This window comes from Puntigrus tetrazona, chromosome 12 (assembly GCF_018831695.1).
Source record: "Puntigrus tetrazona isolate hp1 chromosome 12, ASM1883169v1, whole genome shotgun sequence".
NCBI classification, from domain to species: domain Eukaryota; kingdom Metazoa; phylum Chordata; class Actinopteri; order Cypriniformes; family Cyprinidae; genus Puntigrus; species Puntigrus tetrazona.
In genome coordinates this window covers 15,539,982-15,559,423 of record NC_056710.1, presented here as the reverse complement: position 1 = coordinate 15,559,423, position 19,442 = coordinate 15,539,982, and the positions used below count along the sequence as shown (strand labels likewise).

The following is a 19,442-nucleotide window of genomic DNA, read 5'->3' as shown; positions in this document are numbered from 1 at the left end:
ATCAGCCTTTAAATAACCAAACCAAAAAAAATGAGCAATTAAGAAATAATTATCTGTAGACCTGCAGTGGCTCTGCAAAGCAATATCTTGTGTGCTTGTGCCACTGGATGCAGAAAATATTCTCTAAATCAATAAAGCACCAAAATAACAATCGCAACATATCACACTGACACACACAAAAAAAAAAAAACACTTCCTACACTGTCCAGACGGTTGTTCCGGCTCAGTCATGAACCTCGTTCTCCTGAACAAAGTAAGGAAAAACATATTGTCAAACACTGAAAGAACACATCTTACAGTATGTGATGTGACTCATGTAACGGAGATGTTCAAAACAAGCCGAATCAATTTCTATTGAGGATGACACATTTGCCACAGTGTGTGGTACATAATGTTCTATTCCAAATCCAGCAGCGTCTGTGACTGAAGTCATGCTTCCTAACAAAGCTCATAGAGTGAAGAGTCGTGAATATATGCAAGAGAGACTGAGTCCCCCATGAACGTTGCTTATCTGCTCGCATAGCGTCTTGATGAGATCAGCTGGAGATGAATGACAATGATCATTAAGAGAGTAATTGGTTGAAATAAACTGATATCCAATCTTCCAATATTTCCATAAACTACTCTTTCTGGCAGGTTCACAGATACTGTAAATGCTGAATATCTGATACAAGGTGTAAACACAAAATCACACTTAAAACCTAACACTTAAAATATAAATAAAACAATACTAAATCATATCATATATTAAAAAAATGATATAATAATGATGTAAAAAACTAATTAAAACATAGTAAAAAATTATCCTAATAATAAACATTATCAAAATAATCCTAATCCAAAATATTAATAAAAACTATAATAGCATCTTCTATATCTGATATTACAGTAAAACTGACAAAATCAGAACGTGAGATATAAAGTCACAAATCTAAGAATTACAATAAATAATCGTACAATTGTAAATGCGAAATGTAAAATCGCAAATGCAAAATATCAAGTCACAATTATGCTGGCACACATTTCCAAACAAATGTGCAATTACAGAAACTGAAGTCTGTTGAATTGCCATAACAGGAATGTAGTCATACTCAGCAAGGCCGTGTTTTTGACTTTAACAACCAGATCAAACAAAATCCAGCAGAAATGAGAGAGCAATCTTGAACCGTGTGGAAATGTGAACACAGCAAAATGTCTGAGAGCAGCAAATGCCAGCCGACCAGCACTTTGAGCTTAGCGGCTTTGAGATTTCTAATCGAGAGAATTGCTATTGACAGCTTGTTGATTTTGGTGAAATGTCACACTCAGGAAGCTCTATCGGGAACACGACACAGGGCTGCTTTTGTCTGCGCCTGTTTTTTAATGTCAGTGGACCTTCTGGGCTAATACAACAGTTCAGGCGACAGCTGTCAATCTGTGGGAGTAAAAGGAGCCTGGAAGGACTGTAATTGGTTTAAAACACGAACAGAGACCAAGACAATGCGCTGTGATTCAAAGCAGACACTGAAGGAACACTGCTCTACTAAAAGTTTGTTCATCCTATGACTCCGGCAGGTCTGAAGATTGAACATAGCCTTAAATCAAACAGCACAAGCCACAGAGTTCATTCATTCATATAATGCTTAAAGTGAGGCATCAAGCTATAAAGCAGGTGTCTGAAAGCTCATACTAAAACTGACACCTCCACACAGCAGAAAAAAACGGGTCGCAGCTGTGCATACGGTGCACAGATAAATGCTGCGAGCAAACACTCTAACATCAGAACCTAACACACTGGCAGACAGGAAACGGAAGCATTCACCATCCCAAAATATCTGCTTGGATGGACAGACATCTGGTCTTGTGAGCTTACAAGTGAAGACTTACAGATAAATGGTTTTTACCATTTCCCTTCATAAACATGTCAAATAAAAACCACAGCAATTCTCCCTTTCACAATACCGAATCCTGCTTCTGCCACAGCAGCATGCACTAAATCTGTCTTCTCTGCTGCATCACCGTTGATTTCTCACGAACATTAAGAATGTGTTAACCAGTGATGGGGCAGCTGATCTTAAACTCTACTTCGGATGGTTCTAGACTCCACGTCTTGCATTAAAATTGTTTAAAGCACAGCTAGCCGTGCATTATCCTGCTTATACCATGGTCACTTGCCAGAGTTTTTTTGGTTTTTTAGTCAAAATATCCTAACTGCAGTTTGATTGCGATTAACGGGGAAGCGCAAGAAAAAAAAAAGTGATTTTTTAAAAATTTTTAAAAACTAAGTTATCTCTTTTTGCTAAATGAACTCTTCCATTAATGATCTTTGTAGTGCAATATTTGACTGAAGGGTAACAAATGAGATATATATATATATATATATATATATATATATATATATATATATATATATATATATATATATATATATATATATATACATACATACACATTCACCGTTGTGATTATAAAACTCATATATAAAACTTATATATATATATTGCTACGTAAGCAAAAGTAAGCCACTCTAAGCCAGTTACACCCTAGTGTTATTCTCTATTATTGAGCCAGTCAAAGCTATTTGTCCCCAAACAAATCAAAACAAATCATATTCAAGAGCAAATGCAATGCTGTCAGGCAGAATCGTTTGTGTTCCAGCATTCCTCATTTGCAAGTCTATTTGTATAAGAACATCCACTTACTTGAATAAATGTAAACGTTGTTTATCATAACACATTTCTAAAAAAATTACTCAATACAGATCAAGGAACCTGCACGGTGTTTGGAAGAACGCTAATTGGACAAATTAGTTAGCGTGAGCGCAGCTATAATTGCAGCCCATGAGGAAGCCGGAGGTGTGTGACCTCAAATTACTGTAATCAATAATTCACTTTGACTATTTACGGCCCAGTCAAGATGCATAGCGGACGGCAGGGCATTTAAATGCTAATTGCTTAGCAGCCTGAGGATCATTATGGATGCCTGGTTTATCTAATCTGCCCTCTGAACTCCGCAAAGAGTCTTCTGCTTCTTGACCCTGCTCATACCAGCGATCGTACTCGACTGAAACCGAAGTCTGTTTTCAGCTCTGAATGAAGCGAACAGCTTGAACTGAACTCAAATAACCTCTTTCTGTAGATTAGACTAAGCAAGCTCCGAGCTGACAGCCAAGACAGTCAAGGGCTTCTACAACTTCTCACTTCACTGTGCTAATTTGAACAAGGCCTTTATTTTTCTATTTGTCAGTAGAGTAAACTGTAGCATGGTTGTTAAACCTCTCCCAGGCCCAATTAGGGGAGCAATGCTAGCATTCATAGCCCAGATCTCGCTTCTGGTCTGGGAGGAAGAGGGGGCTGTGGTGATGCCCCTGGCAGCCCGGTCCTGGCAGCTCCCAGCCCTTGTGGCAGCAATATTAAGTGACTGCTGAAATTCATGGCCTGCGCAACCATTTTATATGTCTAGGTGACAACCGGCTTTCATATGGCGCAGGCGTTCAGCAACACATTAGCAAATTGTGCCGTTTCATTATTCATTAGGGTGCTGTCGTGCGGGAACGCACCGGCCTGGTGTGAAAAACACGAGCGTTCCCTTTAGGACGATTACCGGCAGTTCTTTGGTTATCAGCTTGAAGAGCCAATAACTGAAGCATATTTTGCAACAAACTGTTATGCAAGTGTGAAAGTGATGATATATGGCAGAAAACGATAATTAACTTAATGTACTTTATGTTCTATTGGTGACACGTCCTGCAGTGTTACATTTTAAAATCAATCCAGCACAGCATTATTTTATAATGTAATATCATAGATGCAGATTTAGAGATTATGATCATTGAGAGACTACTGGGAGTGTTTGTACTTTTTAATTCAATGCACAATGAAATAGTGATGAATGCAAAAGTGAATGAATGAATACATCAACATCACTGACACATTATGTATCAAGACCCCAAAAGCAAACACAGAATGTGCAAACAAATGTTTTTATTTTACATCAACTTCCTTTTAAAGTAGCTCAAATATTCTAACCATAAAAGTCTTTCATTAGTCTAAAACTCATACTGAAAATCAATCATTACAAATAACAGTTTAAGGTAACACTTTAGAATAAATAACTCTTGTTAACTAGTAACTGCGACTTTTCCCTTAATAAATTGTTAATTTTCTAGTATATATAGTAGTATAGTAGTATAGTATAGTAATATAGTAGATAGTAAGGTAGTTGTTAAGTATTGGGGTTTAGGTGTATGGGACAAGGTAATGTAGAATAAAAAAATTAATACATGCTTAATTAGCACCAATAAACACTGTACCTTTGATCTATACTTTATGGTAACTGATGGATTACATTAATAATTCATAGAAAAGATTGAAATTTTGTGCATAAAATTCTCCTCTCATAACTTAGTAAGATGCTCTGGCATTTTCTTTTCCGTCTTAATGTGCTGCTAAATTGATTCCACCCACACAAACAAGACATTCATAAACATCTGAAATCAGAGATTCAAACTAGGCTGCTGCACATTGTTATCCAAACTATTACGACGTCTGGGTGCAACACGGCTTTGAAAATTGTTCTAGAACGTCTTCTACCCACGCTCATCACCTTGGGCTAGACAGCGGCTCCGGCATGGCAGAGAGAGGCAAGCTTGCCCCTTATGGTCTCTTAATGAAGTTAACTTTCCTTTAAGGCCACACTTAAACCTGTAGAAAGCAAGTCTGTCGAACTAGACCACCGCACCCGTCCAAATGAAAAGAAAATAGCCCTCCCCGTTAGACAGCAGGCAAGTTCTCTTTTGGCGGCGCTTGACTAAGTGGACTCTGTAATGAGTCTGGCCGCCTGATTAGAGTGATAGACACGAAGGAATCCGGCAATGCTGCAGAGAGACGCCACAGCGAGGAGGAGGAGGGGAGGGGAGACAGGACAGAACGTCTGAGAGAAGTCTGAGGTAAACATCCCAGAAAAGTCCTAGCAGGAATGTAGACCTTATGCTGGATTGCAGGAACTAGGGGCACAAGAAGGAGGGGTTGGAAAGTGGTGAGTTAGCGCACAATACGTTAACCTCGAAGACATTGTAGACATTGAAGAAATCATGAAGAAATTTTTTGCTGGAGATTCTCCACACAATCTATAAATTACAGCTGTTGAAGTTTTCTCAGAACAGGCTTAGCTATTATCAATCAGCACTGATTAGAATCCATCACGCAATCATTTGTAGATGGCTGTGGAGATGCTATTCTAGAAGAAATAAAGGCTCAAGTGGTTGTTCTGTAACAATTACAGAAGGTCAATTTTTTCAAAAGACGTTCTTTTGTCCAAAGATTTTCAGTAAAATACCCAGTGATGCCCAAAGCAGCAATACACGAGATGAATCAATTCCTGGGAGCCAGTTTTTGGGAAGATCGGTTTTTAAAGCTGCTGGATCTTCAATCACATCACATTGTATGCTTCGAGCACCTTGAGCTAAAAAACTCGACACTCAGACCAGCACTAATCAAGCACCATGGTAACACGTTTAACCAAGTGCAATAAATTGCTGCATCGGTCTGTAGCATCCAAAATATCTAAAAATATTTTGCCCTGAGGTTCAAAGAGACAGCACACAGGAAATATTGGAGTCACAATATTATGGAAAAACGAATTACAAATATTCTAAAACATTACTACGTCAATTAAGAAATATGCAAATTGGTCACACTGATAGTAAGTTTTAGAAATAAGAGCTTTATAGATGAAGCTAATCTTGAGTTCATGCGTTTCTACTGCATGGGATTTTAGACTGAAACATACAAATAATATGAGTATTGTGGCTAAAAGTTACACGAATTAGTGTTATAGTTGTATAATTATTTTTCTTACCGTTTCCATACAGATCACCACTTATGCATCAATTCAGACTTTCCTACGTCAGAATACCAAGCCTTGCACAATAACACAGGCATCAGAACAAATCCTCTAGCCCTCTGAATTTCATGGCCATCAGTGCTGGAGGGTGATTGACACAACCTGGCAACATAATTACACAAAGTGTGCTGCAGACGGCCTTCCAGACTGTGCTTTTTAGGTACATTTTGATTTTAAAGGCTTTACTATTCACCATAACAAAGGAGCTCTCCACTGACATTTTCCATGCAGTCATGCCTGAGCTGGGAGCAGGGAAAAATTCTGGAATATCTGTGTAACTGTGTTTTCTCCTGCCATGGGGCTATAAAGTTTGACAACTCATCCAGAAGCATTCTGGGAATGAAAAAACGGAACTTGGGTTGTGGACTGGACATACGCTTTTTTTCTCTTTTTTTTGTGTCCACATCACTTCTCAGAAATCCTTCTCTTTGAAAAATGGCCCAAGGACTCAAACGCACCGCTTTATCATGCCTCACTTTTATTCGACAAGGTGTAAAAAAACACCTGGGTGACAAGAAATTCTGTCTGTGGTGTAAAAACAGAACAAACACAAACTCTAGTCTCTCATATTTTTGGTCAGAGAACAATTTCAGTGGAACAATTGTTAGGAAATTATAGGAGAGTTAGGAATGTATGAATAATAAAAGATTTTTTGCTAGACTAGTAGGAAATCATCTCCAGCTGGACTGTAAATTCTCAGTCAATCTTTATAACGTATGCAGATTATCAATGGGCCTTGAGCCCTATTATTTTGTTAGCCTGTCTGGAGGGAATGAAACAAAAAAGTAAGTGCTGTCATTCTTTACTCACCCTCATCTCGTTCCAAACCCACAAAGACAAAAGGAGATTTTTTTTGTTATATCTTTACACAACTATTGCCATACAGTTTCTTTTAAAATCAGAGAAGGCCCCTTAAAGTATCATAAATGTAGGTTTGGGAGCATATGATGGATGGGTGAAATATTCCTTTAATGCTCTAACGGGACATATGCAAACCTCTGTGCATGTTTTGCTTTCAGATATACATGGTTTCATTTTTACTAAAACATACATGCATCGTGCAGACATGCATAAAGTTTTTAGGCGATGTTTACTGTCTAACCAACAGGAAAACTCAGGGATAAACATTTTGATCGAAAGTAATTAGTATAGTCCGTCTCATATGGTGGATGTTTGTCACCGCATTAATGAGTAATTTTGGAATCATCTCAAAAGAGATTTGCATCTATAAATATGCACAAAAAAAAAGATCTGGTGCTGGAATTTGACATTTTCAATGCTTTTTCTGAGACTTGTGGCTGTGGTTGTCATGAGTGATGAAATGAGACATGCACTGTATTTATTCCAGTTAAATAAAATAAAATCCACTGACGTATGATTCACTCTTGGTTTATTGAAACAAAAACGTATGACAGGATAGATTACATCCTCAAACCTTTTGTATTTTACTATTTTATATTTAGGACTGTATATATTTGTGAGCTTGAACCGTGCATATTTCAGACAATTTTTCTTTTACCGGAGAAAGCAATATTATGGTTAGACGACTTGCATTTTAGCTGTAAACAATGGATCGAAGATACAAATGTCTTTATGATCGCATAATCCATTATGTTTTCTTTTACAAGACGTTAATTGATAGACTGGAGTGGTGCATTATTTGTAGATGATTGTTTTATCAACTGTTTGCACGCATTCAGCGAAGAGGATCCATTGGTGAGCAAGTGACGTGATGCTAAAATTCTCTAAACTTGTTTCAATGAAGAAACAAACTCATCTGCATAAGTGAATTTTTCGAAAACTTTCATTTTTAGGTGAACTATTTCCTTTAATGTGCGCCCAGACAAAATCTTAACCATTGTGATTATCAAACTCGAGCCTATAGAGACCCTTTGCAAAAACAATCCTGAAACAAATTACACAGATTGGAGTGCACACAGATGATATCAGTGGTAGGCCTATATTATTTTGCCAGCACTTGTTTAATGACATCTCCTGAGATCTAAATGAACTCGTTAAGGAAGAGACTAACCGCACACAAAAAAATAAATCACAATCAATGTTCTTTTCAAGAACAGAACAATTACTGGATGTCTGTTTTACAACTCACAAACAAGCAGAAAAAAATCTCAGCATATTACACAATTCAAAGATTCTTTAAGTTACATCAGCACAATTGTGCCTTGCATGCAACACTTTAAAAAAGATAGGTAATCTGACATTGAAAGACACGAAGAATCCAACTTCATTCATTCATCGCTATGGAAACGATGGTGACTGTAGCAGAAAGAAACCTGAACTGATGGGTGCAGCGTCTGTGTGTGTGTCATGTGTCCAACTGAACCGTATCAAGTTCCCTCATGGTCCCTGATGACAGATTCCTGCGGTGCTCTGGCTAGCGCAGCTAGACATTATTCTCACATTATGAGCTCGCATCTACTCATACCATCTGCTTTGATGCTTTCACAGCATTTCCACGCACCATATTGATATTTAACATTGTTGATGTGCAATAGGATCTGATACCACGCAATATTATAGACAGTGATTATTTAAGTGCATTACAAGCTGCATGTTTTCCTTCCAAGATAAGCTCACAAATTTTTGCATCATTTGTGTTTATACTAAATAGAACAGTATTAGGATGTAATCAACTATAAGTAGCGTCACAACAAACATGCATTTTTACTGCCGCAATTACAGCTGTGTGTAAGGTTTCCAGTGACAAGCAACTTTTGCCAAGGTGTAGGGACGTTTTGCACAAAAACACAGCCTCACTGGTTTTAATATTTCATTACAATTAGCCATCTCGGCCTTTTTGCACCATGTGCATGCTCAAGCACGCCCCTATAGCTTTTAAAGTAACATTAAGTTAGATTCATTTTAGTGAAATATTTGTGTATATAATTAAGTTGAAAATATATATTAAAATACATATAATATTAATGTATGTTAAATAGTTTTAAGATTTTAAAATGATACAAATACAAATATTTAAAAGTAAAATAATACATGAATAACATAATAAATAAAAAGATCAAAAACAAACAAATTAAAATTATGAAAATAAAAAATATTCGCCTTTACAAGCCTACATCTTTATAATGAAAATATTTCATTAAATCCTTGATTATTGCTTTCACCTTTATTATATGAATTATGATGCTTCTAGTTTTATTAAATACATTTATTTATTTAGGGTGAGGGTTTTCCATTTTTAATAAGTCTTACTACCCCAGAGGGACCTTGTTTCTGATAGACGCCTCGTGATTAAAACGATTTTTTTCATTTTGTAATTGAGTACGTTGTCAGTGAACAACTCCCACTTGTGTTGAAGCATGTGTTCTATCCTTTTCTTCACATCTACAAAACATTAATGAGTTTTAAACAATGTAAAGCTTGATGCAATTCCCCCATAATCTATAACCATCCAGTCTGAGAAGCCAGAAATGCTCAGATCTCATTTTTATTCATGGCCATGGTCATCGGAGGCCGGCACACAAGAGCCGTCACAAATGCTTCTTTATCTATACCCTCTTAACATATACATAAACAAACATATAACAGCTTTCACAGAACTGCACAGAAGTGGCTTCTTTACTATAGTAAATGTATGCGGATGGAATTCATGTTCTGCAAAAGTCCCTAATGTAAGGTTACAAGGCAGTGTGTCCTCAAAGCACTGACTCACTGGTGTAGGATGACAGATGAGTGTTCGCTGAATAGAAAGCCATGATCAAACTCCAGGATGAATTCTGGGCAAGCGTACCTCTTTTTTGAACGGTTACACAACTGAACGTCTACGAAGAACCTCACGGCAAAAGCACAGCAGCTGTGAAACTGTCAAAACACTGTATGCGCTACATCAATATCCGCCTACAAAGGTGGATGTGCTAAGAGGTGTCCTTAAACGCAAGAATATGTGCGAGTAAATAAACAAGACATTGCAAGAAACGAGCAACTGAAGGGCACATTTATAACCAGGACCAGTATGTAATTTCCTATAGCTGAGCTCTATTTGACAGCGATATGAAGCATCTCTACCACTCACATTAATGTTCCTGAGTTTCTTCTTGCCTCTCTCTATGCGGCTGAGGAGTCTGTGGTGTTCTCTTGGCGTTTGCTGGAGAAGGCGGTCATCGACGGATATGGTCTTTCTAAGAGGCACTCTATCGCTCCAAGGCTCTGGGACACGACTCTCCGAATCCACACTCCGAGGGAAGCGCTTGACTTCCGACAGTGACGACGTCTCCCCTCGGTCATGGTCACGCAGGACTGACCCTGAAAGAGAGAAACAGACACCTCGGGTGATAACTGACACCCGGAGAGCAAGAAGACACCGGAGAATGAGGATAGGACCAAAACCTCGCCTCACAAGAACACATATTTTTTAAAATAAAGGATTCATACACTTGGAACAACATATTTAGGCCTAAATTTAGGATGCATGTATTAGAATTGCATATCAACTATCCATCTGTTTGGTTTTAACTCAAATTAACTAATACATTTAATGTGAAATGCATCAAAGACGTGTCAATGATGAAAAAGGGTTTAGACAAATAAAAAAAAATGCAATTTTGCTTTTGAGCCAAAAATAAATGGCACACATTTTATACTGAATTTACCCACAAATCTGTCATTCAGTGTAACAATCTTTTCTGCCATATTTCCAACAAAATCAATTTATGACACTTTTAAGATTAATTACTTAAATTCTGAAATGTGAGATAAAAAGCTGAAATTAATTTTTTAATGTTTTTATTACTTCGGTACTTCCTTACATGCATAAATGAATCAGTTTAAATGTTTGTAATAGTGCTAACCAACTAAATACAAAATAATGAAGTTTACATGTTTATCATCAAATTACATTTTTTTTATCTCATACATTTCAACTATTTTAACTGTTTAATTTACGCATAAATGACAAATACTCGAGAGATTAAAGTTTAGTTTACGCTAAAACTGTGTAATCCAAACGAATATAAATTCAACATGCCTTTCAGATACATAAATGAACATTTCTTGAGTACGGCAGAACTGAGAAAGTATTTTTTCTATAAATGAGAAATCACTTAAATAAGGAAAAAAAAAACTGAATAGAATGTTTTAAATAGCCCATCCTCTCAGTTCCTCCTGATTCTCATTTAAACTGCTCTGATTAAACATCTTCCCACTGTTTCTCTGGTGAGTCATGTCTGTAACAATTTCACCATAATGAACATGGTGTAAAAAAAATAAAATAAAATAAATTACCGACTATTGCACCACATAAAAGTCAGTTGAACGGCTAAAAAGATTCACTTTCACCTCAAGTAACATTAAAAGTAAATTATCTTGAAGATCTAATAGAGCAGTTCTTGTAAACTGGAGGTTTATAAGATAAACACACACGTGCACCGTATGTTTCTAGGTTTGTATGCGGGGTGTTTGGTTTCTCTGTACTATCAGCTGGTGAGCAGCGCTTCTTGCTCTTTATCAACTGAGCAACACATAGCACGGTTTCGTCTCCTCCACTTACAATTAAAACTGCATGAAGACCTTTTATTGTCTTCCCCTCTGAGACTGTTGTGAAGCGAACATCCTCTGAAGTAGACGTCAAATAAACATTTATGAATTCGCTTTTATAGCTACAACCCTCTATGTGTTGCGTCTGTGATGAATTTTAAAGGTGTCCTGACAAAATCTCATACATTTTGATAACTAAATTCAAATATATGACGCCGGTTTCTGAAAACAATCAACAAATCACCATAAATGTGGTGAACAGAGATAGTAACCAAGGTACATTATTTCAGCAGCACTTAAAGACAGAGATACTGATTGTAAAGTAACTCCCTAAGGAAAGCAACAAACACTGTAACAGTATAGTAATGGTAAGTAACAGTAAGACTTTGATTTATGGGTGTTTTTCAATGACACACGCTTTTATGTCCCAGGGGTTGATTTGCATTATAGCATTTTTAATTATAATTCTTATTGTTATATAAATGTAAACATTTTACCATGCCAATATCATTTTTAGGTTTTAGGACAAATTTGCCGTAAGAGTTTGATCCACTTTACACGTTGACTAGTTTATTTATGTGTAAGTATGTAAGTAGTTATACATAAGTAGTATGTATACAGTATATAAGTAGTTGGCGTATCAATGTGTCCTATTGCATGACAGTAAAAATTTTAACAAAAATAAACAAATAATGTCAAGGAGACGCTGTGTGTTTCTGTGAGAAAGCGTTTGGATTTTTATAGTAGATGCAGTTAAAATCATTAAGATTACTTAATGATTGTTATGTTTCTGGTGCATGCTTCGGCCAATTACAATGTACTGGCTCAGCCGGCCAATCAGAGCAGACTGTGCTTGTCGGAAGGATGGTCTTTGTAGAAAACGATGCGTTTGATAGAGGTGGAGCATAGAGGAGCTACAACAAATGTACAGTATTTGAATTATAATGTTTTTGAACATTAAAGTGTGTCAACATATTCTGTTACACTAAATAATAATCTTTGAAATAGCATCATATGACCTCTTTAAATTTAAACTGCCAAGAACAATTGAACTAACCACAGCAGAAAATAATCACAGCCCAATTGCTTCCATGTTCCATTGACAAATCCACAAAAATAATCCAATGAAAACCTCAGCATATTATGCCATTCAACGACTCCCATTAGTTACCCAGGTGTCAATCCAAGCGCTACAGCCTTACATTATGTAATCTCACTTGTCGAACACACAGACTAACTTTGTTAGTTAGCGTTGCTATGGAGACGATGGTGACTGTAGCAGAAAGAAACCTGAACTGATGGGTGCAGAGTCTGTGTTTGTGTCATGTGTCCAACTGAACCATATCAAGTTCCTTCACTGGTCCCTGATGACAGATTCCTGCGGTGCTCTGGCTAGCGCAGCTAGACATTATTTTCACATTATGAGCTCGCATCTACTCATACCATCTGCTTTGATGCTTCCACAGCATTTCCACGCACCATATTGATATCAGACACGCAAACGACATTATTAAAACAATACATTATATTGCCAACCTGATCCCGTTTGTTGCATTTATACCCACACATCTGTTATTATGTGAATCTTTATACAGATCTTTGTACCGGTGAGTCACTAACACAGTTTGAGGTTTATAAGATTTTATCCCAGCAGTCTGATGTCAACAAAGACTCAGAAACAAGCAGGTCTGTGTTATGTGAAGCAGTTATATCACATCACCTGCGGTGACACTATTTGAAAAACCTCCTACAGCTTGAGTAAGCGCACTTACAAATCAAATGAGACTGCAAAGCATTTTTTTTCTTTACAAAATGACCCCACTTTAAAGTCAAATAAGCGATCAAAACCCAAATTATGGGATTGATCCAATTTGTCCAATTACCCATTTTGTCTGGAAACCACCCATGGATGGACACAAGGATGTCAGCGCGTTGATGAAGCGCTGCGGCTGTCTTTCAAGCGCGGTCGAGAGTAAAGCATTTTGATAAGTGTAATTTAACACCGAGTTCAACTAAATTAAAGACGTGAGAAGAATCTTAAGACCTTTAAACAAACCACAGCTGGTGCTAATGATCCCAGTTTCCATGGCAACCGTTTGGGTTCCATCTTCGTCATCCTCAAAAGCAAAGGGTAAAAGGTGCTGGCTCTAGGGTCACTGGTCTATTCAGTCATCGGGAAAGCCAGACTTCTTGCCAAAAGACACACAGACTGTCATCGAGGGCCACTGGAGGAGGGCAACATATCTTTATTAACCATTCTAGGAAAGTTTTGCAACATATTTACTGATAACATGTAGGGGGTAGGGAGATATAACCAAGATCATGATTTACTGGGACTTTACATGCAACTATACAGAATTAAGCACATTTTAAATAATTATTAAATAGCTAAATAATAGTTGCTTGCCCTCTTTTTGCAATTATAATTTTTTTATTAATATTATTATTATTATTATTTTGTAATTGACTAGTAAATTTACTAGCAATAAAAGATTTACTAGTAATTTCTATACGTAATTTTACAAAACATTTACAAAAAAACATTTAAAATTATATTTTATTTATTATTTAATATTGTATTATCGATTAATTATTATCATTAAAAACAAGCATTTTTAATTTTATTTACATTTATTGTTATTAATTGTTTTATTCTTGTTTTCAAGTAAGCGTTTACAGATTAATATTAAAAAATGTAAAAAAAAAAGTTATGTTAATAAGTTTATTATTTCTTCTTTTTAAATGTAACAATGCATCAACAGCCTAACACAATAACATCTGCTTAACTAATGGCGTGTTTGGTGGTTGAATTATCTTTATGACTGACCAATGATAGATAACCAGCGTGTGGTCATTACTTTTTCATTCTGTACTGTGATATACAGCAGGGGCCTCAGAAATGACACACTTCAGCTTCAACATTTGTGGTCTAAAATGCATAAAACATATTTGATGTATTATCAATTAGCAAAAGTAACCACACACCACAAAAAAAAAAAAAAAGTCAATATTTATCATTGGCACCTGTGAAAATTATTTGACATTAAGCACAAAGTGGCTGCAATTTCATTCAATGCTGAAACACGTCTGTGTGGTTAATCACCAGCTACAGTGTGAATGACAACTGACATTTTAATGGGAAAAAAGAAAAAGGCTTTGGTACAAAATGGCAGAGCATCTACTGCCCTATAGCACGTCTTGCTCAGAAATGATAGAATTTACATTTAAGTGAGCTGAGGATTGAAAAGCACAAAAAACCTCTTTGCTTTTCAATCATCCCTTCAAGAGAACCAACAGGGTTCTGTTCATTTCTGTGCCCAAACTCAAATGCAATAGTGACCTCTACTGGATGACTGGGGCATAAAAGGTCACCGAGCTATATTTTATTTAATCGAAAATACAATTAAATAAGTCATATTATGAAATATGAATATAATATTTTGGGTGACAAAAGTTAAAATGCAACGTATTCCTGTGATGGCAAAGCTGAGCGTTCAGCAAATTATTTGAATATTATTCTATCTGATGCTCAAGAACTAAACATTTCTTAATGATTATCGAAGTTGAAAAAATTTGCGTTGCTTGATATTTTTTTCTGGATACTTTGAGGAATAGAAAGTTCAAAAAACATTTATAACATGTTAAAACAGAAGTAATAATTTCTTTAATAAATTAATTAAATAACTGAATTTCATGTTAATCAAAAAATGTCACTGAACGCAAACTTTTGAACAATAGTGGACATGAACTTGCAGAAACGGTTCAATTTAGTTTTTAATGCAATTTATTTTACGCCAAATGTGAATTTCATATGTAATTGGATAAAAAGAAATAATCTATACAACATACATGGAACATACAGGAACATTTTCCATACTGAAACCTTAATAACAACAAAAAAGGAACTAAAAAGAACTTTATGAATGGACAGCGAATGACTTAACTGCTTTCACCCAGTCAACCCTTTCAGCTATAATTTCCGGCTTGTGCCATTTAGCGATTCCTGTACACAGGGGTTATCTAACACTGATTGTATCATTTAGTACATTAAGGCTGAATCTCACGTCCCCAGGTAAAAACAGAGAACCCAGCAGCTGAAAACAATCCTCCGCAGCACTCATTCTATTACACACGACGGTGTCATTAAGGGAAGATAACACCCAGCACCTATTGGAGCTCTTTGGATAAAATATTGATTCTAGCGCCACTGCTGACATCAATATGTGTACTGAACGCTTCTGTGAAAACAATCCCAGAATCCCTAGAGGGGCATCGCATCAACACCACTTTCCTTTTCATGTCTTTCGCTTTTAGCCCAAAGGTGAATTTAGGTATGGAAAACAGTCACTAGAACAAAGCAGAGAAAGGTGTGGAAAACACTGTCCTTGTTTACCATCATGCTTACAATGGCACGGCAGGGCGGTGTTTTCAAATCTTTGCATCTGATAAAGCTTGTGCTAAAAAGAAACAATGCTTTCTGTGCTAGGTTCACTGCATCAAACTGACATTTGATCGCATGTATGTTTGTTCAGATTGGACCACTAGCGTGCTGTCAACTGTATTTCATGCAGTTATGATCAAATACAGTAAAAAAATCTACATTTTATTACAATTTTAAATAAATGTTTTACATTTAAATATCATTCATTCCTCTTAAGGGAAAGCTGAATCACAAATATGCTGATTTGGTGCTCAAGAATCATTTCTTATTATTATCATCAATGTTGAAAATGTTGTGCTGCTTAGGAATCCATGATACTTTTTTGTAGTTCTGTAAAAAATGTAAGCATTTTGTGACATCATAAATGTTTTTACTATCACCTCTGATCAACTTATGGCATCTGTTTTGAATGAAAGTATTAATTTCTTAAAAGTCTTTGAATGGTAGTTTATACAGTATGCAGTGCTAAATATAATAAAAAGTTACACGTTACAAACAGCTGAGTGAATCTGTTTATCGCTACATTAAAAATATTTCGAAGGGAAAAAATCCATCATGGATGTAAGACCATTTATTTCGGATTTTAATATATTTACAGAACTATAGTCTACATTTTAGTAAATGTTGATTATGGTTTTGGTAAATGTAGCTTATCTGTCTATTCTATACATGCATAAAATATGCACACTTATGTATACTGTACATGTAGTACGCTATTATGGCCTTCTGATTGCAGCCTCACACACTCTTAGCTCACCAGAAAAGTCATTATTTACTCACCCTTAAGCCATTCTGAACCCGAAGACTGTGTTCTCTCTAAGCAGAAAAGTGTGCACATTCTGCCTAAAATCAACCTTTATCTTCCGTGGAAGAAATAAAGTTGGGATTGGATTGACGTGAGGGTGAGTAACTGGCAACGGAATATACATTTAACGGTGAACAAACTCTTCAACAATTTTCAAGTGCCCAGTAACACCATCCACTGTTTACATACCAGTCATACGCTCTTCCAGAGATAGGCCTAGCTGTTTATGACATTATCAAAAGTCGTTTCCTGCTATTCCATTACAACCCCTAAACATAGCGATAATGCTCATTTGAAGGGTAGGTGGGGTTGGAGGTGACTAAATAAACATCACCGCCTCTTCTTCGTCTCTCGGTACCAGAAAATGTTGTTTTCTTTGACAAGTCAGTGTAAAATGAATTGCTCATTATGCCATCAAAGGTTCGCCACTACTATTGCGATAGCGCTAATGAACATCGCCTGCAGGGTAGTGCCACAAATAAACCTGCAATTAGGAGTCATTTTCACATACAACAAGAGAGCTAATGACAGTGCCACCTCTAACGATTGACAGCATAACAGCCTCGGCTCCAGCACTCGATGAAGGTGGTTAAATCACTAACATGAAACAAATACAGTGATAAGATATTGGCATTATTTTTGAAATTTGCTTTGACCCTCGTGTTAATGTTTCATTTTGACCCCATTCCCAAAATGCTAGTTAATGTTATCACATTGGACTAAAACTTACTGACTTTGCTCGAGGTGTAATAACTTTCCAAAAAATTTTCAATAATTTTTTTTTACCCTACTTGTTATGCTTACAGTGTTCTCAGTCAAAATAAACGGCAGACAAAATTTGCAATACTTTTGTATATAATTGACAAATGTTGTTTTTATATGTTGGTTTTGTTTTAATTAGAACAGGTTTTGTATTAATTTTCACTCTGATTAATCATAAACCTCACTGATCACGCTTATGCGCCTCAGTTTTCGATTGAAAATTGCCAAAAATAATGCTTATTTTTATCATTAATATAAATAATAAAATAAAAAATTAAGAACTTTTTTTTTTCTCAAAAACTCACAATTTGGTAATATTATAGCACAATGACAGTTTTATACGCAATTTTTAAAGGCACATTTTTGATCAGGATGCTTTGACCAAATTAGGCAAAGCATATTCGGCATAACACAGGGTTAATTGCAGTGTCTCATCTAATTTGTAACGTGCTCTGTAGTGAATATTAGGCATTTAGGCTAATTATGTAAAATAACTCGATATGTCTAAAGATATGCGATAATGAATTACTATTTCATATACCTACAGTATTTCACAGCACCAGCCATTTACTTTTGGTAATTGCAACAAACACAGTGAGAGTATCATTCCCGGCAGAAGCAATTAGCCAGATTACTCGAGTCATTAATTTTGCAGAGAACCTTCGCCCTCAAATTTCACAAATATGTATGTCAAACTGTGCAAATTGCTTGATGAAATTGAATGTAACAGGCAATCAAGCAAATAAAAACAGACAGCAAACGCTTGGCAAAACACAGCGAGACAAGAAATCAATCCATTAGAGAACAACGAAATCTACAAACGTGGTCCTTCAAACTCACATAGCAGACACTGGAATACTGCTATACGTATTTGCTCGAAAAAAGTTTCAAACCACGGCACTGGCAAGATCGTGCACACTGAGAGCCAAACGGGTTTTGGAGAGAAGTTGGTATAGGAAGACTATGATGAATGGGTGCAGTTTGTGATTGGCATACCTGATGCGTCCCAGTGCAGTCCTCCGGGGCTGGCTGCCAGCGCCGGCGTTTCCTCACACTCACGCCACCTTGACAGGAGTCTCTGGTGGGCTTGGGCAGAGGAGTCGAGGTGGTCACGCAGGGGCGATGAGGACCGAGGAGGCTGAAACTGGCAGGAGCGGGGAGGTGGCGATAGATGGGTTTTCCTCTCCTGGCGCTGGCTCAGATGGATAGACTCGTTCTCCAGGGGCCTGTGGAACAAAAGAGATTTCATTTCTGCTGTCAATCCACTATAATTAGCTGTCATAGCGTGATGTTTTCATGATCACAATTGCGCTCCCCCGTACCGCGCCGCGTGTCATACCAGCGGTGATAAACGCACGTTTTTTTTCCATTCCAATCAACATTAAGAAAATTATAGCTTTCAGCCGTGTGTCAGAAAAAGAAGGGAATTAAAGTGTGGAAAATGTGTGAGAACAAAATGTGAGAACACTTCAAATCATTATATTACAGATGTCAAGCTGTATAGACAACATTACGTGTGAATTCAATGCTTAGTTTGAGTGTCCTACACTGCAAAACAAAAAGAATAAATTGGCAGCTGTGGTTGGCAAAACAATTATGAATACTTACAGAACTTGTAAATATTACAGATAAAAAACATTCTGTACCATTAATAAATAACAACAACCACTATAATAACACAGTGTAAATTATAAGATGACTTCAAAAATAGATCTTTAATAGCACCTTACTGTAAAATCTATACATTTTTTACCGTATATAATCGAGAACTTGCAATAACCAATTAGCATATTTTTGTCTTAGCATTTTACAACCTTTTATACTTACAGTCGGTCATTTTTATAGTGCACACTTCAGGATGGATTAAAAATAGTACATTTGATGAAATATTTTTCAGTGCGGAAAAACAAAATGCTAAATAGATGTACAAGCACTTCAAAGCATCATTTTTTTACAGTACCTGAAATCAGGAAGTGTATAGCTTTGGTTTTCCATGATCCTCTCTTGCAGGATCCAGATTTTTTCTTCTAAACAAAAATT

At 36.4% G+C, this 19,442-nt stretch overlaps 1 pseudogene; it reads right to left on the bottom strand.

Annotated features, from left to right (window-relative positions):
* The window catches only part of LOC122355341, a 55,663-nt pseudogene extending 45,112 nt beyond the window's left edge, over positions 1-10,551 (bottom strand).
* Between the last annotated feature and the right edge of the window lie 8,891 nt (positions 10,552-19,442).